General features: G+C 39.3%; 1 non-coding gene across 1 annotated transcript; it reads right to left on the bottom strand.

Annotated features, from left to right (window-relative positions):
• Positions 1-24,164: 24,164 nt before the first annotated feature.
• LOC127205437 (U6 spliceosomal RNA) lies at positions 24,165-24,270 on the bottom strand. Its single transcript, XR_007832647.1, has one exon. It is a non-coding gene; the product is annotated as a U6 spliceosomal RNA (small nuclear RNA).
• Positions 24,271-25,867: the final 1,597 nt, after the last annotated feature.

Here is a 25,867-nt window from a genome sequence, read left to right as displayed (position 1 = left end):
ACAATACAGGAGGTAAAATGTTTAAAATTTTTAAATGCATATATCGTTTATTAATTCTTTTAGAATTTCATATATAGTGTATTTTGATTATTTTTACCACCTACTGATCCCTCCAACACCTTCCGTTAAAAGATCTACTCTTGTAAGAACATTAAATATTAGCATTTTTATCAAATAAAATGTGTTTAACACAGGAAATTAAACCAACTACTTCCTGATGCTGTAGTCTTTTTGTTTCATTTTTATAACCCAGAATTCATTTTGAGCTGCCAGTTTTATATATGGGGCCATTTACTGGAATGTGGTCAACATTACTAGGGGCCACATCCTTAACAGTAACCTGTTCTCCCTTCTCTCCAAGGATCCATCAATTACAAATAGCTCCTCAGCTAGGTGTATATGTTTAGGATGCTATTAATCAGCTACCTATAAAATAGTAGACATAAATTTGACTTTTCAAATTCCAATGTTAATTAAATGGCCCTTGAAACCCCTCTTCTGCCCTGCCATCCCATTTTATTTTTTAATTTAATTTAATTAATTTATCATTATTACAACTCAATTGTTATCCCATTTTACACAACATATTCATTTAAGAGTATATGAAGAGAAGGAACACTGCCCCCATTTGCTCATTTCAGGGCTTGGACTATGAGGAATAAGGTATGTAGTCTCAAGGGACTGTGTAAAAAGGGAACAAACAGCCAGACTTGGGACTCAATTCCTGGATACAAAATGGCAACTCTTCAACTCCCTGGCTTTGTAACCTTGGGCAAGGCAGTTAGACTCTTCTTGTACTAATTAGTAACTACTTTGCACACTGTTAAGAGGATTACCAAGGTGAAGACATATGAAGTTCTTAGAGCTGGCAGGTACATGGAAAGCAAGTAACACAGATGAACAAAGATCTTCCAGCTTTTCTAGTAGATGCTTCTGCCTTCTGCAAAGCTGTCTGCAAGAAAAACGTTACCATTTGATGTTCCCACTTAAATAAAAGCTCATGTTAAGGAAACACATTTCTATGCTAGGTGTAAACCTATATAACTGTTCGTGTGTCTGGTATGAATTCCTGGGCTATCGCTTTATATGCTCAAAAGTGAAGGCCAGTGATATGACCTGGAGGCATGTAAATAAGCACAAGTGTTTGGCAGCTTCTCATCCCTTGCCATAAGGCTAAGAGTTTTGAATTCATGTCCCTAGAAATTGTTTAAATCTCCACAAACAGTATGAGGTTCATTTGTTTCTAATATTTCCACTTTTACCCGTCATTTAGAGATTTTTAAAAAAGGTTTTACTTTCTTTCTCCTGGGAACAGATTAATGGATAATCCCTAAGGATTAAAAACTATAATGCCAAAAGACAATTGTTGGACTATAATCATACTCCCCTGTCAGGATTTTAAATAATTCCAGATCTAAATTAAGCTTCCATGCAGAGGACTAACCTTCAGCATTTATCGATAGAAATTTGTATTATTTTGCTTGATCTTAACTACTAATGGAACTTTTTTTTTCTTTCACACTTATAAATAAACGTTATATGATTATATGCCTCCTTATCCCAAGTTAGTTTTTTAGGACTTTTTGTTTTATTTTGTTTTTATGGATGAATACCAATTGGGGTGATTTGAGTAAGAATGACTTCTGTAGGCTTTGACCTTTTTCAAACCTACTTTATTTGGGGTTCTTGGTGCTTATACCTCTCTCCAATCCACCTATCTTAGAGTGGAAGCAAAAGAGGTTCATGGAAACAAGAGAAGCAGACCTTTTAGACTCTGTTCCTTGGAGTGATTCCACTCTTCGTAGTCAGGATGTCAGCAGACCCATTAGACAGAAATCAGCGATTCAGCAAAGGTGACTGCAGCTGTAACAGCTGGAACCTAGAGCAGCAGCTGGAATCTGGAAGTGTTCTCTGGAGTGGCTCTCTTTCACAGAGTGATGAATAGCCAAACTATAAGAAGTAATCCCAAAGCCAAAAAGCCGAAACAGCCAAGCCTCTTGTTTGGGGGGATTTCTCCTCTCTCCTCTCTCTCTCTCTCCTCTCTCTCTCCCTCTCTCTCTCTCTCTCTCTCCTCTCTCTCTCTCCTCAGAGTCCATACTAGGGTGTTTATCAGTTGGCAAAGACCATGGCTCCTCAAGAGGTGTTTCCTTTTCTAGCAGACAGGCATCGCCTGTTTTCTCACAAGTCTGTTTCCAAGGGAAAAACACCCAACCCCTTACACAGTCTTATTCACAACCCACTTGGGATCAAAACAAAAAACTGTTTACATCTACAATAGACCTTCATGGGCTCATGTATCTGAAGACTTGGTCCCCTGTTGGTAGAACTGTTTTTGAAAGTATTAGGCGATGAGTCCTTGTTGGGGAAGGTGTGTTGCTGATGGCGAGCTTAAAGTCTCAAATGACTCCTGCCATTGTGCTCTGCCCTCCCACTTAGATTGCGAAGTGTGAGCTGTCAGCTGTTCCTACCCCCATGCTTCGCTTCAGAATCATGAGCTCTTACCCTCTGGAAGTTAAGCTCAACTAATTTTTTTCTTTTATGAGTTCCTGCAGTTGAAGATTGGTCAGTTCTGGAACATGCTAGACCAGTACTATACTGCTGAACCACACTCCCATCCCCTTGCTTAGGGGATCTAGGCAATTGCTCTATCACTGAGGCACATCCCAGGCCCTTTCTTTTATGAGTTGAAATTCTGTTTTGTCACAACAATAGAAAAGAAACTAATACAACCAACAACTATAAAAGTGGGTGCTCTTCACATTGAGGTATCATTTGGGAAACAACCAAAATTCACTTTGTGCTGCCTTTGTGTAATGAAGTAGTTCTGAAATGGTCCACTTACGTTGATGTTATTCAGGCAATTTGATTATGTGAAATCTCTCAGACCAAGTTGTTAGTATTAATGAACTTTCAGGCTCAGCATTGTGAACACATTGTGCTCTTGCCTTTTTCTCTAGTACACATACCTTCAAAACTATTGTCATCTGCAAGGATCAACTCAAAGTGACCTTGGGAGATCATCCTGAGGCTCTGATATTACCTGCATATGGAAAACAGCCCTGCATACTTACCTCTGCTCAGTCCTCCCTAGACACACTGCTTACTTGCATGCTTAAGATAAATACTTGTGGCATTAAGCAGCCGGGATGGGTGATATTATTTCACTTCAAAGAAAGATGATTACATTTTATTAATGTAAAATCCTTTGTATACCTGCTTAGCTTTCTGCTTTAAAAAACTTCTTTTGAAGACAAATGGACATAATTCTGCTCTCAGATCTAAGAAGATAAATTACAGGTCCCATCAAGGAGGATCTAAATGGAGATGGCTCTTTTCTCAGTCTTCCTTTGTGGATTACACCACAGAAATCTCCCAGGGCGAAAATTTAAAACATATTTGCTTTAGACTTGCCAAGTTTGGTATTATTTTTGCAATCTCAGTATGTTAAAAAAAAACTGTGTAGAGGTATTTTCGGTCTCTGTTTTTTTTTAATAGCTCTTTTACCTCTTTCTGTCTCTAACATCTATTTTCAGTAAAGAGAGTGAAAATGATAAGAAATTGGAATGAGGTGGCCTTTGTTTAAAAGGCATTCTTGTTCTTTCTATAAAAACTAATCAAAACCTTCTGTATTTGTTGCTCATCTTACCCTATTGTTATGGGCACAGTGTACATTGCTTATGGGATTACTGGGAAAATGAATCTTTAAACAATGAATAAAATAAGAACAGCTGGAAATATGCTTCTTCAGCAGTGAGTGTGGTAGTTCCTCCAGGCCCAGTGCTACCTACAATCTCCAAAGACAACAGATCACTCCTTCAACGTTGGTGCATTCTTCTTTTCAAAAGATTGGATGCTTTTCAATTTTCACTTTTAGGTTTGGATATGTTGTCTTAGGAGGCAAACAAATGTAATTTGTTTTTAAATATATAAGCTACTTCTAATTGACTAGGCTGATGTATATTAGATTCATGTCTTATGCTTTATCACAAACAGGATTTCAGCAATCCAGAAGGCAAAAAGAAAAAAAAATCTAATGTCTCTATTGTACCATCAACATTTATTTCCTTGAGCCTCTTGAAATTCTCAATCTTGACTCAACAGTTTTCTCAGTTGAATCAATAAGAAACTTCCTTGTGAAAAGAGATGTCAACCATCAGTCATCTCAAAGTTTCCTCCAGAACACCTGCTTCGCTTCAGACTTCCAACAAGAAATTGCAGGAAACATGTGATATCTTTAATAATGCGAGGGAGGTCATCTGGAGGGATTGCAGTGGTCCAGCAGTACGCTGAGAATTTTGTATGCACACTTTCAATTTGATCGCTTTCTCCAAAGCTCGCTCTGTGATGTCATTCCTCTCTCCTAGGTTTTAGACACCGAGAAAGCCTCTGTAACTCATTTATTTTCATATGTTCCAATGGTCAGAAAGCTTAAGTTCCTTTTTTTTTTTTAATCAATTAGAAAACAAAAGTCTGAAAAAAAAAAAAAGAAAAGAAAAGAAAACAAAAGTCTGAAGGTTGATCTAGAAAGACTAAAAAATATACTTCCTCATTCCCACTGGTCTTATGAAAATTTGTTCCAACACATCAACCTTCAAAGTAAGACACAAGTTTTATAAAAAATAATATTACCCAAGATGTCAGTTAAGGACACACTTAAAACTAGAGTCTAGTGACCTTATAATGGCATTTAATTACACTGGCGTCTCATAAGACTATGTAGTCTATTTGGTATGAATTTGTGTAAACCATGAAAACTACCATGCTATGAAGAATTATGCAGAAGCATCCTAAGTTAGAACCAAGTTGTAAAAAAAAAAAAAAAAAAAAAAAAATGACATAAAAGAATGAGACATCACTTGAAACTTCCTCACTGTAGTACAGTGGCTCTCAATCTGTGGGTCCCATATCAGATATCCTGCATATCAGATGTTTATATTATGATTCATAATGGTGGCAAAATTACAGTTATGAAGTAGCAACAAAAATAATTTTATGGTTGGGGGTGGGGGTTATCACAACATGACACACTGTGTTAAAGAGCCATAGCTTCAGAAAGGTTGTGAACCACTGCTGTAGTCTGTTCTGGAACCAGAGGTGAGTCACTAGCCACATGTACTGTAAGGGTCTGGATCTGACATGCTATTCAATGTTCTTTAAGTTCTCTCTTTTTAATATAATTTATGATAATACAAGTTTATAATCTATACTAAGGGAAGTGTTTATTTAAAAAAAAAAAAAAAAAGAACCAGGGCCCAAATGACAGGCAGTGCCGAGCGTCGAGGATGATTCTGCTTGGTGCAGAAGCAGAGCACAGTCTAACAAGCAAGCCTGCATCCTACAAGACTTGGCATGGTACCTCTATGTGATGGCAGGGCACTTGAGTCCTACTTACACATATAAATAGCAATGGCTTTAAGAGTAGCACTTCAGAATGCGGTGGGGAATAAGGAAAAGATTCTGTGAAATGTTGAAGACAACATTTGAGGAAGATGTGAGGCAATCACACTCACATTTCTCTAAGCTGAGGTTTAATCATATCTTTCCACAGGGACAACTGTGGCCAGGGTGGCATGCAGCTGTGCATGGAGCCACCAAAAGGAGACAGCAACTGGGTCTTAATTAGAAGCACATCTGAGTTTTGTTAACAATTTGTGAGCGATATTAATTTGTTGGCTTTTTACGCTGTACTTGTGTATTTATATGACACATGAGAGACAGATAAAAGAAAGAGAGAAAGAAAAGAAATAAATCAGGAGAAAAATGGAAAATAGAAGATGGTTAGCAGATATTGAAGCTTATGTGTGGACTTAATTTTGAGACAGGTTCTTTCCTAGAAAGAGAAAAACACATCACTAAAAAGCAGCATGTTAAGACAGCCCTGTGATGTCTTAGGTATCAATGAAATCTCATAGGCTCTCATCCAACTACAATTTTCAATAGCAGACATACAGAAAGGAAAACTGACATGAGGTAGAAAGTTCCTCATTGGTGGCATGTGCCTATAAGCCCAACACTTGGGAAGCTGAGGCAGGTGGACCATGGTATCTAAGCCAGTGTAGGCTGTATAACAAGATCTTATCTCAAAAACCCCACATATTTCCAAACATTAAATTAAGAAAATCTAGAGAACAATACTACACTATATAATCTGAGAGTGTAGAATTAATTTATTCTTTTGACCTAAACTCACTACTGATAATGGAATGGTGGTATAGTGTGTTTGCTTAGGCAACATTCAGCCATAAACAGGCCAACCTCATATGCTGAGCCATTGTACATTAATTTAACACAATTCTGATACTGTCTAAGCAATATACATACTCTTTGGCACAAGCTCATTACAAGCTAAAAATAGGAGTATTTAATATTCACTTGTACTCTTTAGGCCGCATAAAATCTAACAGAATGAAGTTTTAAAAGAATGTATTGACCTTTGTCCCAATCTCAGATTAATTAAAGTCAATACCTAGAGTTCTTTCCAATCTGAAAAAAAAAAAAAACAAAAACAACCCATCCTAAATTGATTCTTTTTTTTTCTTCCTAGTTCAAAATTGAAGCGTCTTGAACAATAAATCTCAAGTACAAAATTTTAAAGCCCAGGTACTTGTCAGCAAGGACCATTCTTTTTATTGTTGTGGTTTGTTTTATTTTTGAGATAGGGTTTCTTTATGTAGCTCTGGCTGTCTGGGAGCTCATTTCTTAGTAGACCAGCCTGGCCTTGAACTCAATGTCACAGAGATCTGCCTGCTTCTGCCTCCTGAATGCTAGGATTAAAGGCCATACCCAGCCAAAGCAAGGTCTGTTCTTTCACCTATCCCAAGTGATTCTGGGTCTGTTGATCAAAGTTGGAAGCCAAAATACATAAAGACAAATACTCCTGTACTCGGAGTCTAGGAAGCTTCATAGAGTTTAGAAATACAGATGCCTTGCTTGTAAGATTCCTTCTGCTTTAAAGTTTCATGTCATGAAGAACAAAAGTCTTGAGTAGAATATAGAGTATAAGTGGGTGAAGCCATTGAGGGCAGATACATTGTAAAATAATTAGAAGACTCATCCATTTATCAACACCTACTGCTAATAAACACACCAGCGTGTGCATAACTGATGACAAGTAGATGAAGGGAGTGCCATTTTGCTGGAGGTGACCAACTAAAACACGGAGACAGAGGAGATGTGTCTTCACAGGGGTGAGAAGGGTTGGTGGTGAATAAAGTCCAGTCCTACCAGAGGGGGAAAGCATGTTGAGTTAATGTCTTCTGATGGCCATAAGTTTATTGTATAAAAAAAACATGTTCTAACAGGAGGAATAGTAAAGGCCATGCTGAGAAGCCAGGTCAGTTAGCAGGGAAGGAAACCAGTGAGTCAGTTTAAGAGAGACCTTCATGTGAGCTGTGAAAATCTGCATGGCCTTGACCTACAAGATCTGCTACACCAACAAAGCGGAATTCCCACAGGCACATGAAATCCACTGCCACTGCTAACGGCTACAAAACCTCTAGGCTGTTAAAGAAAGTAAATTACAATGTGCTGCTAAGTTTTTCAATATTAAAAAAAAAATAAAATAAAATGCATGAAGACATAAAGAGACTGGATGAAGGAAGAGAGAAACTGCATAGGGTATCAAAACATCTGATGCCCGAGAAAGACAGGAAGGTGCCCAAGAGTGCCAGGAAAGACAGGAAAGTGACCTTGACCTCTAAAGCAGACAGACTCATGAGAATCTGCAAGATGTTGCATTTCTGTAGTTCTATCAATGCAATATGCTTAGAAGAATTTCTCACTTTCTCTTTCTGTTAAGAAGAAAAAACTCTATAAAATAGCACTATTAATTTATTGTGTGAGTGTATATATGTGGATAAGAGGGTTGCGTGCCACGGCTTGGGTATGAAGGTCAAAAAATGTATCTTTTAGATTTATTCTTGGTATTGTTTTATGCATATCAGTGTTTGCTCGCATGCACATATGTACATCATATGCCTGTCTGGTGCCCACAAAGTTAAAAAGAGGGTTTCAGGTTCCCAGAGAATGAAATTACAGACAGTTGCAAGCCACTGGGGGGGTTCTGGGAATCGAACCGTAATCTCTGCAACAGCAACAAGTGATAGAAAAGAATCTATGGAGTTAGTGCTTTCCTTCTGCCATGTGGGACCTGGGGAATGAACTCCAGCTGCCTGTCATCTCCAACCCCTCTCACTGGCTCTGCTTCCCCGCTTGTAACTGGACACACTGAAGCTCCGAATTCACAATTGAATTTTGCATAGAATGATACGCAGTACGTAGAGATGATTAAGTTATAATATCATTATCTTGTCTATAGTTTTGGCTTCCACATATTGGTATTATTGAATCATCCTGGACTATTGGAAATCTGATCTACAGTTTCCTTTGTTGCTCTTTCCTGGGAAACTCCAGAACAGTACTCAATGGTCAGCTTTTGGCATTGTGACATCGCTTGACCAAAGTGCATCTTCTGATCCTTGCAAATCAAATTAAAACAAACATAGCCATGGTATGGTATAATGGTGTGGGTGATGATTGATTTGGGAGTGCATGTGGGAGTGCATGTGGGAGTGCATGTGGGAGTGCATGTGGGGTGCATGTGGGAGTGCATGTGGGAGTGCATGTGGGAGTGCATGTGGAGTGCATGTGGGAGTGCATGTGGGAGTGCATGTGGGGTTGCATGTGGGAGTGCATGTGGAGTGCATGTGGGAGTGCATGTGGGAGTGCATGTGGGAGTGCATGTGGGAGTGCATGTGGGAGTGCATGTGGGGGTGCATGTGGGAGTGCATGTGGGAGTGCATGTGGGAGTGCATGTGGGAATGCATGTGGGGTTGCATGTGGGAGTGCATGTGGGAGTGCATGTGGGAGTGCATGTGGGAGTGGCATGTGGGAGTGCATGTGGGAGTGCATGTGGAGTGCATGTGGGAGTGCATGTGGGAGTGCATGTGGGAGTGCATGTGGGAGTGCATGTGGGAGTGCATGTGGGAGTGCATGTGGGGTTGCATGTGGGGTTGCATGTGTATGTGTGCATGTGTATGTGCATGTGTGTGTACGTGTGTGAGTGTATTGTGTGTTTGTGGGTGGATGTGCATGTACATGTGTGTGTACTTGTATGTATGCGTGGTGTGTGTGTGTGTGCACACATAGGTTATGACTGGAAGGCAATTGCCACACTCATGCATGGAAGCAAACTATGATGCTGAAGTCTTCAATAATATACGGATGAAAATATTTCTTAGTTACTAACTTTTTTCTTCTGCTGTTGCTGCTATTTTTAGTTTATTCTTAAAGGAAAATAACACTTAAGCCCCATAGCCAATTTTAAAGAAGCATTTCATGGGAATGAAAGGCAAATCTCTTTTATGTTTGTTAACATAGTATTTATACATTTCTTTGTTCATGTCATATACATTTAAATGTTTCATAGTATACATAAGAAAGTAATATGATTATAAAGATAGTTATTTTAATTATTTGTTTTTATTTTCACGTGTGTGTTGTGTGTATGTGCGTGTGTGTGTGTGTGTGTGTGTGTGTGTGTGTGTTGTGTTGTTAATATGGCTTGGGCATGCAGGTAGCCATGGTATGGAAAAGAGAGCATTTAATCTCCTGGAGCTGGACATACAGACAGTTGTGAGCTAATTGATACGCAGGGGAAGGGAAAGCCCAATCTTCACTTTTTCAAGAACAGCAAGTAACCTTAGCTACCACTGCATCTCTCCAGCCCCTGCAAGCTTATTCCCAAATGAGGACTTCTTTTCTCTCCCTTTCTTCTTTGCTTTGCTAATGTGTTCTATAATCTCCTCCTGAAATGACCAGTCTCAAACCTCAGTGCCTTGTCATGTTTACTCCAAAGTTGTAGAATCTTGCCTAGACACATAGCTACACTCACAGATGATTATTCATATGGATTCTGATGCCCTTTCATTGTTTATCACATTGTGAAAAAATGGATTCTGAGGTGTTCGCTGTGAACCCCCCCCCCCCCCCACCGCTTGCCTTCCTTTGAGATGACATCTGGAACTTGGAGTAAATTCAGTGGAGGGAAGATCATTGAACACAGATGACTCAATGTGGAAACTGTTACATAAAATCGCAAAGTATTAAGATCTAGCTCAGTGCTGCAGCATTTGCCCAGCATGTGTGAGGCCCTGGGTTCTATCCTTAGTATCACTGATTGTTTTTGTTTTTTTTTAAGCGCCTTTGTTTTCATGTTGCATTAACCAGATGTGGTGGTGTGCATCTGTAACCTTAGCAGTTGGGAAGCCGAGGAGGGAGAACTGCAAGCAGTCTGGGTCGCATGAGGTGACCACCAATGACAAGAACAGCAGGTAGGATGCAGGCATGGGCATTCAGCTCAGTTGGTAGCGTGTTTGGCCGCAGTGCCGCATCACTAGGCAGGTGGCCTGTGCCTGGAGTTGTAGCACCCTGGAAGGTGAAGCAGGCGAATGCAAAGTTCAGTCATCCTCAGCTGGACTGGGATATTAGAGGTCCCATCTCGGCAACAGCAGCAACCAAAGATGGTAAGTCTCTGGCTCGGTCTCCATTTTGCTTGACTCTCAGCCACTTGATCCTCTAGACATAATGTACAGAACAAGGGCCTCAAACCAAATTCCACAACATCTTCCATATTGGATAAAAGGGTAGAGTTTGGAAAGGCTGGAGTTAATAATTGAAGGCAGGCTTTCCCTGCAGAGAGCATGCAAACCATCACCTCACTCCAGAGTGGCTGCAAGGTTTACCACTCAACCCCCAGTACAGTAACAGAGACTTCTGAAAAAAAAAAAAAAAAAAAGCTGCTCACTTGTCAAAATGAAGACAGAGTTTAAAAGGTGGGCAAATTGCTGAAGGAGAAAGGAGAGCAGAGGGCTTCCACTAAGGGTGAAGAAATCTGTGGTCAACATGTGTTGAGAGAGGTTTGGTTTCTTTAAAAACCTAATTATGTTATAATGAATTTATTTTTGTTTAATCCAGGTGTGGATAAGAGGCTGCCTCACAGAAGGTGATTATGATTTGCCCCATGTTCTAGCAGGGACGTGATCTTTGCCAGCTGCAGATAGTTTAAATCTGGAGATTCTGGAAGTGTAACTGGGATAGCCCCTGAGAGCGCCTGCAGTGGCTGCTGCTCCCCTGCTGCTACTCCACTGCTGCTGGTTCGTTTTGCTGTTGCATTTGCTACTGCTGGGTTGCTGGGTTGCTGGGTTGCTGGATTGCTGGGTTGCTGGGTTGCTGGGTTGCTGGGTTGCTTGCTGGCTTGCTGGCTTGCTGGCTTGCTGGCTTGCTGGCTTGCTGGCTTGCTGGATATTCTGACGATGAAGATTGGAGAAACTCTACATCCCTAATCAGCAGGAATTAGCCTGTAAAGTTCTATGCCCACTTTTCCTCTAACCTTCTTTCTTTCCTCCCTAGTGCTGAGGGATTGGAAGGGACTGGGTGGAATAAGGGCTGGAACGAGGGTAGAGGTATAAGAAACCAAATAAAATAGATTTTAAAAATATGCCAAGAAACACAAGGCCAAAGTTGTTATCATTTTTAAGGACCACCTGTGCCTCACAAAATGGCAAAACATTTACCACCAAGCCCAAGGACCTGACTTTGATCACTGGGACCCACACAGTAGAAGAGAAGCAAGTCCATCGAGTTTTCCTGTGACCTCCACATGAGCACTGTAGCACACACGTGCTTTTCTCCCTGTGCCATCTCTCAAGTTTGAGCAGCACATTGATTCTGCAATCAATACCTGCACATGTGTTTATTAAATACTGGTGCTCTGTATTTCTATGCTATATTCCCAGTAATGAAATTTATTAAATTATATACGCTCATATAAATCTCCACAAAAGCCAAAGCTGTTAATATTCTTCAATGAATAAACAAAAGTTCTTTTTTTTTTTTTTTTTTTTTTTTTTTACCAAGTCCCAGTCAACCATAGAGATTAAGTCTCTTTTCAGTGTTTGGCACACACAATAACCACTATGATATTGGTTTTTGTTTCTGTAAAGAAAAATGACTTTAGGTATCCTATGATTTTTACCACAAGCCAGACTCTCTGATTGGAAAAAGCTGTTAAAAAGACACACTAAAATGTTAACCCACACTTGGTAAGTCTGAGGCAAGAGGGAGTTTGATTGGCTAAGCAGAATCTCACAGTGTCAAACTGGAAAGCTGGAACTGAACATGTCAATCACAGACTCCTGTTCTTTCAGGCAAGGAGCTCAGCTTCATGAACAGATAAGCTGTGCTGCCAGGTACAATGAATTGTAAGCAGGCAGGATGAGTGCATCAGGACCTGGGAACAGTAAGTGTTTGAAAGTGTAAACACAGAAAGTTGTGAGAAGAAGAACTCAAGGAATGTGTGAGGATTGAAGTTCCTTTAGTGGAAGTGGCAAATGTGATAAAGATGGCTTAAATACAAATCTTATTTAAGGAGTTGTACCTCATGCTATAAAAAGGATGAGATGTCTTTGATAGGAGCAGAGCCTAACTACCACATTTAGGAAAAGTGATGCAGAGCTGTGCGTACAGAACAGATTTTTGTATGGTGCGTTTCTGTAGTGTCATGGTCATCATTCTTGCTTAACAGAGCAGATTTTGAAATATGCAAGTTTAAGCAATTGTTCATTTTGTCCATAGATTTTATTGTTGATCCCTGACATTTAAGCATTATAACACAAATATATATATAATATAAATACATATGTAGAAAAGTCTATATTTTCCAAATATTTTTATTATATTATTTTCTAATTATTTAAAAGTTCAGTAGGTATAAATTCAGCTATTTTATCTCTAACAAGGCTAATCACTCTGTGTGTATGTGTGTGTGTACATGTGTATATACACATCTGTGTATATGTGTGTGTATATGTGTACATGTGTATATACACATCTGTGTATATGTGTGTGTATATGTGTACATGTGTATATACCATCTGTGTATATGTGTGTGTATATGTGTACATGTGTATATACACATCTGTGTATATGTGTGTGTATAAATGTGCATATACACCATGTGTACATGTGTGTGTTCATTTGAGTGTGTGCTGGTATGTGTGGAGTCCGTTCAGAGGTCAACTTAAGGTGTTTTTGTCATTCATTCTCTGCTTATGTTTTATTACTTCTTTCATCTTGAGGGCTTATAATATAATTGCATTATTTTCCCTTTTCCTTTCCTCCCTCCACACTCGCCTATGTCCTCTTCCTTGTTCCCTTTCAATTTCATGACCTCTTTTTGTGCTGTGTTGTCACATGCATGTATGTTCATGTACACACAGAGATAGAGACATATATATGTGTGTATATATATATATATATACAGACTGATCATCTTTATAATGTTACATGTATGTATGTTTTAAAGGCTCTGTAAGAGCAATCAGGAAGGTTGTAAGAGCCAAAGGATCAGGGAGTTTGCTGTGAGACTGTCTGCTACTGAGGGCAGAAGCTACACCCATAAAATCTCACCTGCAGGACTATCTAAATCTGAGCAACAAGGACAACAAAGTCTAGACACGTGAAAATTGGTGAGGAAAAGTCCATGATGGCTGAACCCTACACCAAGGTCCAAAGGCAGTTAAGACATGCTGAGAGTGAGAAAATAATCTTGCCCAGCGAAGAGTACCCCAATTAGCTACTTAGCTTATCACCTGACTTAAAAGAAAAGATTTATTTTATTTTATGTGTATGTCTGCATGTATATATGTGTACCATGTGTGTACCTGTTACCCATGAAGGCCAGAAAAACAGCATCAGATCCCTGGAACTGGAGTTATAAAGGTGCCTTGTGTGCTGCCATATGGAAGCTGGCAGCTGAACCCAGGTCCTCAGCAGCAACAGCAAGTACTCTAACTGATCAGCCATCTTTCCAACCAGAACTTTTTTAAAAAAAGATAAGTTCTCTCACTGAAACAGAGCTCACTGACTAGATAGACAGGATGCACAGAAAGCTCCAGGGAGCTGCCTGTCTCTGCTCCCCAAAGCACCAGAGCTACAGCTGTGCTCCCATACCCCGCTTGCTACACAGATGCAGAGGATTTGAACTCCGATGCTGGCGTGACAGGTGTTACCAACTGCACCATCTCCCAGCCCTATCTTTTCTTGTTATATGTTTTTGTTCTAACATTGCTCCAATACACTGGAAGGAACTGGTAGCAATCGAGTGGCCGGTTTCTTAGGCACCCATTACATCTAAGCAATTGCACACAGGTCATGTGTTTCAAGAATCAAGCTTGAAAAGAAAATTTTACCATTTTTTATTATCATGATTAACAGATAATATTGTATGTATCATGTAAACAATTCTTTTAAAATACTTAAAATATTTGTGCATTGTAAAATGGTTAAATCTAGCTAGTTAACCAATATATTCCCTCAGTAGTTGTTTTTTGTAGTAGAAACATACCCAGTCTACTTTTTCCAAGAATAAAATGTTTGTCACTGATTATACAATACACCCCTTGAACTTATTCTTCTTAATAATAATTTCATAGCCCCTGACCAGCATCAACGTCTTTCCTAGAAACAGCATTCTGTCCTGTACGTCTACGAGATCAGCTAAGTTAGATTCCACGTGTGAGTGGCCTTTGTCACAAAACACTTAATAAAGTCCTTGAAAAGAAGGCACAAGCAGACCAAATAACAACCAGTTAGACTAAATTAGTGATGCACAGTCTCCGGTCAAAGAAAGCCACAGTACTTGATTAACTTCACTGCCACAATTGTATCAAATTTCTAAAGAATATCTGATATCAAGTATTTAAATTAAATATTGAGAGGTGGCCTCGGGTGTGGAGAGCAGTCACTGCTTTGCACAAGAGCCAGGTTCAGTTCCAGCACTTACAAGGGTGGCTTGCCACCATCTCTAACTCAGGTTCCAGGGAATTGATACGCCCTCTGACTTCCATGGGCACTGGTCATGCATGTGGTACATGTACATATATGCAGACAAGCATTCATATACATAAAAACTTTTAAATAAAATAAATAACATTTAAACCTCATAGTTACAAAAACATTAAGAGAAAGGATAATTGCCAATATACTTTTACACGATCAGTTTTACCCCCCTATAAAAGTCAGAAAGAGGGATGCACATACACTCACATTTGAAGAAATACCGAACATTCCCAATGAATACAGTTGCAAAAATCTTCAACAAGCAAATTCAGCAGGACAGAAAAAAAAATGCATTCACTGTGATCAAGAGGGAGTCATCTAGGCATTCAAATGTTTCAATAAACCCAAATCAAACAAAAGCGACATCCTGTATTGGTTTATGAAAAATGAAAATGCATAATCATCTTAATAGATACAGAAGAGAAAGTTGAGAGAAATTTAACATGTTACATACAGCAAGAATGCACTTCAACATATGTGCTAAACCCAGAACTAACATCGTCGTGGACAAGAAAAAACTGAAAAATGTGCCTGCAAGATATGAAAAAAAGTCAATGATATCCACTTCCACTGGATATTCACAATATTCTAGAAGACCTACCCAAGAAAGTGATTAGGCAAGACACAGAAACAAGGACATCAATAGATAACTGGGGGGGGGGGGGGGGTTGCCATCCATCTGTTACTATATAAATAACATCAGAGCATTTAGCATTTACCATGATACTAACAAGCTAATGAGCCAGGCAGCTCTTAAATGTCTCTAGAAGGACTACCTTGTTCACTCAGTGCCTAAGGCAATCCTTAAAATGACACTGTGAGGTTTAGGGCAATCTCAGAAAAACAGGGACTGGAATCCTTTAGTCAGTTTCTATTCTGTGATTACCAACATCTAGCCAATTGCCTTAAAGAATTATTAATGCATAAAATATGATGAGTTCCACAGGCATCAGACATATCTGTGTAAGAAAATCCCATGCACATGATTCACTAGAAGCCATTAAAACTGTACAAAAGCCATGTCTGCTAAAATGAGTAAGATGTGATTTTGACCACGAACCCAGTTTATTTATTTTTATTTCCTGGGCTATATTTCACTTCCTTAGATAGCGTGTAGACTTTTTAAAAAGTTAAAAAGACAAAACAAAACAGGAAAGTTGATTAAACAAACAGCACACTTGATAAATAAGGCTAAGATGTCTAGGACTGTGGGCAGGAACATGAGGCAACCCTGAGACAGGATGGTGCATCTGAAGGAATTTGAAAAATGACATACAAATAAAGATAGTGTAGTCTCCAGCACCAGTGTTTTCAGTTCTAAAACTTCATGATTTCACTCACCCACACCTAAGAAGAGCCCAGAGATATGAAACAAAAAATTCCCCAAATAAAAGTTATATTTTTAAATTATCCCCTCCACCCAGGCCAGGAGTTACCACTGCTTTGTGCAGAACGTGTGCCCACCAGGCAGTTAGGGAACATGTGTTCAGCTGTATCCTCAGTTTCCCGTGCCCTCTGTGTGCCTTGGAGCATGTCCTCCATGGATAAAGAAGGAATCACCACTGGGTGCTTACTATGGAGTCTGGTTAACATAAGAAATTCTCTCCCTTTCAAATCATTCCAGAAAGATGGTTTTCAATTCCCTGTGAGAAGTAGGTCATTTAATTTCAAGTGCCCAAAAGTTGTTGTGCCCCTAGTGCATGCCTACAGTGTTGACATGCTTTTGACATTCAAGCTTATGATGCATACTCTTTACTCAGGATTCAGAGCTCCTGGGGTACAGATGTGTGAGCATCTTGCTTTCCACTAATGTCACTTGCCATTAAAACATCATCATTGCCACTGTCAGATATGACACTTTGAGGGAAATGTGAGTCTGTAGGTATGAAAGGCAGTGTGTATGCATAATTTATGTTACTTTATTAGACTAATTTGCAGACCAAATGTTTTTCTTGTTATAGTAGTTTAATGTGCTTTAATTTAGGTTTTGAGGAGAACATTATTTCTTCTCCTGTAAATTTGAAGGAAAGCTAATCTCTTACTTGCCTTTCTTTGGTGTTGTCTTATGCACTTACAGTGGCATAGACACTCCCCTGAACACGTTGTGTTTCTGACTATCAGTGACAGCAAAGTCCAATACTCTACAAAATTTAAGTTGTATCAGAACAATGAAAAAATGTGTTGTATATATGTTTTATTTTATATTTACTTACGCATGGAGCGGGAGAAGTTGGGAGGGTGTGAACGTGCCATAACATATGAGTAGAGGCCAGAGGATAAATTGTGAGAGCTGGTTCTCTCCTTCTACCATGTGGAGTCTAGGGATTGAACTCAGGTCATCAGGCTTGGTAGCAAGCACCCTTGCCCACTGAATTATCATTCCAGTCCAATCTTATTTCTTTTATGATGTCATTAGCTAACAAATTTAACTGTCAAATCAATGAGAAACCTATACACACATTCATATTGCATACTTTATCATAATTTGATGTGGACTGGCAAGATCGTTCACTGGGTAGGGTTCTTGATGCCAAGCCATCCTTGGAACCCATATGGTGAAAAGAGAAAAGAGACTTCAGGAAGTTGTCCTGTGACCTCCATGGGCATGCTGTGACATTCACACGCGCGCGCGCACAAACATAAACACACACACACACACACACACACACACACACACTTAAAAATATCACTTACTAGATGTACAGTTTTGAGCAAGCTATGTGAACCTGAGCCTAGTTTTTCTAGTCTGTCGAATGTTGATGTATTTAGTATGTAATCTATATGTAATATGTCAGTTCTTAGCTAAATTTCCTTCCCATCATCTTCTCTGATATCAGTATTCTTAGTGGCTCTCACTGCCGAGGATCTCACAGGTCACAGCAACTCCACAAGGTAGCAGGACATGATTAAATAATATTAACAACAAAGGAGACATCATAAAATATGGTATCATTTATTACCGAAGGCAACATACTAAGTTCCAGAAGAGATAAGCCACTCCACGCACCGGAGACACACCAGCTATGTAGCGGTTTGTCATAGGGACTCAGGAAAAAGCAACTGCCCCACCTTTTCTCAAAACAAAAGCACAACTGAGAAAGAAAACACTGGCTGGAGCCTGGTACAACCTCTGCAAACACATTATACAGTGAAATCTTTACCTTTATACTTGTTCAAGCCATTTTCCACTGTGGAGACGGATTAGGATTTCTTAGATTCCTATGGGCCATACATGTTGCCCTGATAAGCTGCTTTGGGTCACGTGTATAAGATAAACTCCAAGCTCCTCTCCAGCCAGTTAAAGGACAACAGCAGTGTTATGCAGATCCATTTCAAATGCTTTGCTCAGCTTAATTGCAGCAAATTCTATCATTCTCCCAATCTGATTGTCTCTATCAAAATGTCTGGATCCATCTGTGTCTGGGAGGGGAAGCTTGCTCACTGGCTTCAATCTAATTATCAGCAGCCATCCATGAAGCACAACATGTCTTGTACAAATATTTTGACTGATCATCTAGGAACTTGAAAAACGGCCTTGCTTCATGCATGGCTTGTCTTCTTTAAAAAAAAAAAAAAAAAAAGCATATGGACTTGTCAAAAGAAGAAAAAAAAAAACACTTTTCTGTAGGCGGGTGACTTGGTGATCATGAGGCAATTTTTTGTCATCACTGTCTACAGGGAAATTGGAAGGGTCACAAGCCATTGACATGTCGCCATTCGACATCTAAAAAGCAAAGAAAAACAATAAATAACCAGAAAGCACTATGATGACTTGTTGTCCTCCTGGCATTTTTAATGTTTTTCTTCAGAGTTTATTAATAGCTAAAATATTCATTTCAGTGAGGAGTCAAAGTAATGAAGCATATTAATTTAACCTTTTTATTGGAGATAGGAAAAAAGGCACACAGAGTAGGAGTGAGGAGGGCAACTTGCCTGTGTGTGGTTCTGGATTTCTCAGCAGAGTAAATGCTCTGACTCGAGCAGTGGTTTGTGATCTCTGTCTGCTCTGATTCTGCAACACATGGCTGACATGGTTATTGTGAGAATTCGGTCATTCACACAATGGGATTTAAAAAGCTGCAGTAAACTCTAAGTCAGAAAGCCAAATATTTTGGCCTTTTTTATAATTGACTTGTTTTTTTATCCTATTAGTTGAAAATAATGTGACATAAAGACATAGAAAGTGCACTGCCTGTAAGGTCGAGGTGGAAAAATTTCCCAAGTGGACTGGAAATAGAGTTGATGCAGGTTCAGGGTGCTTTACTGGGGCCATGTTAAATAGGAACTTCAAGACATTCCTACTTGCTTGAAATAAAATCTGCCAAAGGAAAGAGTGATTATATAGTCTCAAAAGATGACTCTGGGTTTAAGGGACAACAGATACAGTCAAGCAAAAGCCTTATCTCAGAAAGTGAGAAGGAAGAAAAATTAAGACTTAGTACATGGTCAAAAATACATCGAATAGATGAACCTTATATTTTATTTATTTTTTTATTTTTTTACAATGAAACAGATCTTTGTTTGGGCCAACTTGAGTTCTCAGACAAAGAATCCTTTGGTGCTATTGTTGCTTCTTCATTAATTCTTCCTGATCCTCAAGACCAATTAATAGTCAATGAATCAATTATAAAATGCATACTTTGCATCTCTAATGTTCCTATTCACCCACTGGTTCCTGCTTCCAGTCTGATCTTTGTATGAACCTCTCCTCCCTCCCTCTCAGCTCCTGATTGCTTTTCTTCTACATCAACCCCAGAAGCCCACCTCACAAAAGCAGACAAATGACAGACAGAAGGCCACTGCCATTGATTTCCTATGTTTAATAATAGAATGGAGTTGTGGATGGTTCAATTAAAATGTGGTTTACTAGTCACTGAATAAGGTATAAAAAAAAATCAATGTTTTGAAAGATTTGGAATTAATACACTGAACATAAGACTTAGACTATTTATAATAGTGGCACACTACTGGAGAGGTAGAAAGCATTTGGTCAGATTAGAATCTTGTTTTGTTTTTATAAACTGAAGTTGGAAGCAGAAACGTAATTCAACCTTGATTTGAGAACAAATACTTATTCATTAACATAAAAAAGCTATTCAGTGGAGTAAATAACGTGGTTATTTAGAGTAACTAGATTTAAGTAGACACAAGCTATAACAAATGCATGTCTATTTGATGACGTTAGCAACAAATGAAAGAAATTAGGTAAGATAAAAAACCTGTTCATCAGCAAGCAAGGGACTTGGATCCAGCTTCAACATTGTCACAAGCTACGTGCATGACCTCAGTTGCTCAATGAGCACTCCCCAACTCTTGGAATTGTGCCTTATTTGCAAAAGGTCGGTATTGAAATGAATCATGACCCTTTTTTTCTGAAATTCTGATTCTCTCTCCCCGGCCCTCTCTCTCTCACCCTCACTCTCCCTCCCTTCCTCCCTCAATCCCTGCCCCCTCTCTCCTTCTATGCTTTCTTTCTTTCTTTTAGGATAAGAAACTTCCTATGTTGTAACTGTGTGCACAGGCTTTAAGACCTGTGAGCTACTTGGATGAAAGACCATTTTCTAACTTTTTATTTCTAACCTAAGAATTACACACAACAACATTTCATCTCATAACGAAGAAGCAGTAGGGTTTTTATCTGTGGCACCTGTATCCCAATGAAGAGTAACACAGTCAGCAGTAACAGTTGAAATTCTACCCCTGGACCCTTTATTATCTCCTTTGTAATAGTATGTAAGTGTACTGAGGAAAAAAATGATTCTTGTAAATAATTCTCTCTCTCCATCTCCCTCTCCCTCTAGTTATCTCTCCCCCTATAATATCTTTTACCAAATGTCCTTTTCTTTTTCCAATGAAGTGTATACTGTAATAATTATTAACTTATCTTAAAAAATTAATTTTGAGGTGATTCATCAAGCAATCTTAAAATTCATCCAACATCCAATCCAGTCTCCTAAGTGGGGTCATAATCAATCATATCACCACAGTTTTTCTGTGACTTATTTCTAAAGTATGTGTCAGTAATGAAAAGAAAGAATAGGAAAATTAGAAGATAAATAATATAAATGTATTTTTTAAAGCCAAGTACGGTCAAAAATAAGTAAATTTTGAAATCCATTGTGCTTAGGATTCTTAGATCATTTTGAGTCATTTGCCATGTTCTAAAAGTGATGGCTTAACTTAGCTTTAAACTCCAGAAATATCTGTGACACACACCCATGAACCAGGATGGGTGGCAGCACTGCCCTTCCTGACTATGTCTTCACTGAGTGAAATTGCAGCTTCACTCTGAAAGAAAATAGTGACTCCCCTTGAGCCCTAAGTTCAAGTCAGTACTAAGAATAATGTACTTTTCTCAGGACTGGCAGGCTTACAACCAATTTCTAGAATTTGATAGCATGGTTATAATTTTTCTGAGCATATCTTATACATACACACACACACACACACACACACACACACATTCTGGATAAATGTTTTCTTTGACCTTACTAGCTGCTTTACCCTTTCACTCTCACTCTCCTTTCTCATTTTCTTTCTGAAACATTTGTCAGTGTTTATAAGACTATACCATAGCAACTGATAAAAGGCCTTTCTTTTCTAGAATTTCATAGTGTGATCCTTGGTGGAGATTACTTAATTTATTAAGAATACTTATGCCTGTGCATGAGTGTACAGACAGTCAACACTCTGGCCCTTGGAGAAAACATTAGTGTCAGTTTTGTCCTCATTTTAAGTTCAAGGACCAAAAACAGGACATCTGTGGTTGCTTTCAGAACTATTATTTATTGTAAAAAAAAAAAAAAAAAAAAAAGCGGAAGTCAGCGAAGAAGCCGATATCTTTAGAACGCTGATGAGAATATATAGGTATAGGTATCTATTCAAGCTAAATGTTTATCTATCAAAAATTAAATTTCAAAATGAAGATGAAAGGAAAACATGTTTCATAAGTGAAATCTGTGAAAAAGTACAAGATGAAAGCAAGCTGCATGGCCTCACATACTAACGCCATTTCTTAATTTGTTTTTAATTTATATATTCATTTACACCCCGATCATATCCCCATCCTTCTTCTCTCCCAGCCCCTGCCTCCCACCCTCTTTCCTCTCCCCTTGTCCTTAGAAAAAGAGTCCCAACAAACAACAACCTACCCCAAGACATTAAGTTGCATCAGGAACCACTGAAACCAGGCAAGGCATCCCGATTAGTGTGAAGTGATAGAAGGTAGGCAACAGACTCCATGTTCATAGACAGCATCTGTTTAATTACTAGGGGACCCACACGAAGAACAAGCTGACTATCAGTTACATATGTGTAGAGAGCCTAGGTCCAGTTCATACATGGTCTTTAAGCTGGTGCTTCCATCTCTGTAAGCCTCCATGGGTCTGGGTTAGTTGACTCTGTTGGTCTTCTTGTGGCATTCTTTTTTTTTAATTATTATTAATTAATTCATATGACATCTCAATAGTTACCCCATCCTTTGTATCCTCCCATTCCTCCCTCTCTCCCTCCCTCCCTCCCTCCCGCTTTCCCCCTACTCCCCTCTCCTATGACTGTGACTGAGGGGGACCTCTTCCCCCTGTATATTCTCATAAGGTATCAAGTCTCTTCTTGGTAGCCTGCTATCCTTCCTCTGAGTGCCACCAGGCCTCCCCATCAGGGGACGTGATCAAATATGGGGCACCAGAATTCGTGGGAAAGTCAATCCACACTCTCCACTCAACTGGGGATAATGTCCTGCCCATTGGCTAGGTCTGGGTCAGGGTTTGATGTTTATTGCACATATTGTCCTTGGCTGGTGCCATAGTTTGAGCAAGACCCCTGGGCCCAGATCTGCTCATCATGATGTTGTTCTTGTAGGTTTCTAGGACATTCTGGATCCTTCTATTTCCCCATTCTCCCATACTTCTCTCACCTAGAGTCCCAATAGGAGGTCCCCACACTCTATCCCAATCTCCTGGTAAGTGAAGACTTTCATGGGACATCCCTTTTCGGCAAGTATTCAATTATAAGTGAGTATATACATGTGAGTCTTTCTGGTCTCAGTTAAACTCAGTATGATCATTTCTAGTTCCATCCATTTGCTGGCAAATTTCAGGATTTCCTTGTTTATAATAGCTGAGTAGTATTCCATAGTGTAAATGTACCACAGTTTCTTTATCCATTCTTCAACTGAGAAACATTCTGGCTATTATGAATAAGGCTGCTATGAACATGGTTGAACGTATGTCTGTTGGTGTTGGTGGAGCATCTTCTGGGTATATTCCAAGGAGTGGAATAGCTGGGTCTTGAGGAAGCCCTATTCCCATTTTTCTGAGATAGCACCAGATAGATTTCCAAAGTGGCTGTACTAGTTTGCATTCCCACCAGCAATGAAGGAGTGTTCCTCTCTCCCCACATCCTCACCAAGCATGTGGTGTCGCTTGAATTTTTGACCTTAGCCATTCTGATGGGTGTAAGATGGAATCTCAGAGTTGTTTTGATTTGCATTTCCCTGATGACTAAGGAGGTTGAGCATTTTTAAGTGTTTCTCAGCCATTTGATATTCCTCTGTTGAGAATTCTCTGTTTAGTTCTGAGCCCCATTTCTCTATTGGGTTATTTGGTTTGGTGGTGTTTAATTTCTTGAGTTCTTTATATATTTTGGATATTAGTCCTTTGTCAGATGTAGGGTTGGTGAAGATCTTTTCTCAGTCTGTAGGCTGTCACTTTGTTCTGTTGACAGTGTCTCCTGTCTCTCTATATGTCTCTTTTATGTCTTCAATCTGCTTGGTTGCATCCTCCTGCAATTGTTTACAGATTTCATTCGTTTATTCCATTATCACCTTCTTTACTAAGGATTGAGGTCCTTTTCTTGTATTTTGATTGTGTTTGGGTTCTCAGGGTTGTTTTCTTTAGGATAGCTGGGATCTGGAGATGCTAAGATGTTTTGGTTTTTGTTGTTTGCATTCTTATGCTGTCCTTTCGTCATTTGCTGTTTCTGTTGATGGGATGTGGCTTCTGGTGTCCTTCACTGGTTGTTGAGAGTGGGTGCTTCGTGAATGATTATAGGTCATGTGCTCTTGCCTGTGGGGATCAGGGAGTTTTCCCTGGAACAGGCAGGTGACCTAGTTTCCACTCCTGGAGACTTTGCTCTACACCGTAGGCTCCAGGCTGGGTCATCAGAGGGTAGGCTCCCGCCCGGTCTCTTTCATGTTAGTGCTGCAATTCAGGCAAGCTGTTATGGAGTCTCAGATAGAGGCTGGCAAGCTCTGCCTGGGCAAAAAAAAAAATATGTAACACTTCATGAATTTGCCTGTCATCCTTGCCAGGGGCCATGCTAACCTTCTCTGTATCATTCCAATTTTAATATGTGTGCTGCTGAAGCGAGCACTCTTGTGGCATTCTTGTCCCCTCCATGTCTTTCTATCCTTCCCTCCCACTCTTCCACAGGACTCCCTGAGCTCTGCCTAATGCTTGGCTGTGAGTCTCAGCAACTGTTTGGGTTAGCTGTTGAGGAGGGCCTCTCAGAACAGTTTAAATTAGGTTCCTGTCTGTAAACATAGCAGAGTATTGTTAATGGTGTCAGGGGTAGGCTCTCTCCTATGAGGTGGTCTCAGGTTAGGTTGGTCGTTCCCTTAGTCTGTCTTTATCCCTGCACATCTTGTAGGCAGGGTAAATTTTGGTTTGAAGGTTTTGTAGGTGAATGGTGTTTTCCTTCCCACCACTATAGGTCCTGCCTGGCTAGAAGACCTCAGTCTTGTGCCAACTGCTGCTAGGAGGCTAAGCTAGAGACATCCCATATCCTCCCTGTAGCCTACCCTATTGAAGGTCTCCAGCTTGTCTCAGTGATGTGCCTTGCCCCTTCGGTTTCCCTTTTCTCTCCAGGCCCTCAAATCTCTCCTCCCCACCCTCCCCACATTTCCCTCACATTACCCTCCTCATCCAGTTCCCTCTCTACTTTCTTCCAATGCCCATTCTATTTCCTCATCTGATTGAGACTCAAGGACATCCTCCCTTGGTTCCTAACCATTGTTCCATAGCTTCTTTAGGTCTGTGATCTATAGTATGATTATCCTGTAACATATGGTAATATCTACTTATGAGTGAGTACATACATTGTGTGTCTTTCTGGGTCTGGGTTACCCCATTCAGGATGATCTTTTCTAGTTTCATCCATTTTCCTGCAAATTTCAAGATTTCATTGTTTTTAATAGCTGAGTAGTATTCCATTATATAAATGTATCACAGTTTCTTTATCCATTCTTCAGTTGAGGGACATCTATATTGTTTCCAGATTCTGGCTAGTATGAATAAAGGTTCTATGAACATAGTTGAGCAAATGTCCTTCTGATATGGGTTAAACACCCTTTTCAAACTTCAGTCAAATTATAGGAAACCATTCAGATAACTATAAGTGAGTATCATTTGTATAAGACAAATTTATATAAATCACTTATGTAAGATTATCATTATATAAGACAAATGTTACACTTGTCTTATAGTTACTTTTGAAAGCACCATTATATTTTAATCATGCATATAAATGGTGAATATTTAACACTTCAGTGAAGGGTGAAGTCAAAGGCTGTAATCTTATTTGATAAATGTGAAAAGGGCACTTCAAGCACACTGTGACAGAAGAACCACTTCCTAGCTTCTAAATTAATTACTAACCAAAGACAAAAGAGAAATTAAAATTAGACTCTAAAAAGTAATAGATTAACTCAAAACAAGGTAGAAATGGAATCACAGAAAGTGACAGTGGGGTGGGAAACTGTTAGAACCACCAAAAAGCAAATGGCAAGATGGAAATTTAATGTAGCCAAATGTATAATCCCACCAAATATTTTTTAAAACTTAATTTAAATTAAATTAAAAAGCAGAGCTTGTAGGACCAGATAAAAAGGCAACATCTGTCTCTAAGGTGCATGCAAGCGTCATAGCAGTAGAGTCTCTCTAAAAGGAAAAGATTATTCAAACTTGTCTTT

Source organism: Acomys russatus, chromosome 21 (genome assembly GCF_903995435.1).
Source record: "Acomys russatus chromosome 21, mAcoRus1.1, whole genome shotgun sequence".
Classification (NCBI taxonomy): Eukaryota; Metazoa; Chordata; class Mammalia; order Rodentia; family Muridae; genus Acomys; species Acomys russatus.
The sequence above is the reverse complement of the archived record's forward strand: the minus strand, read 5'-3'. Positions and strand labels throughout refer to the sequence as shown.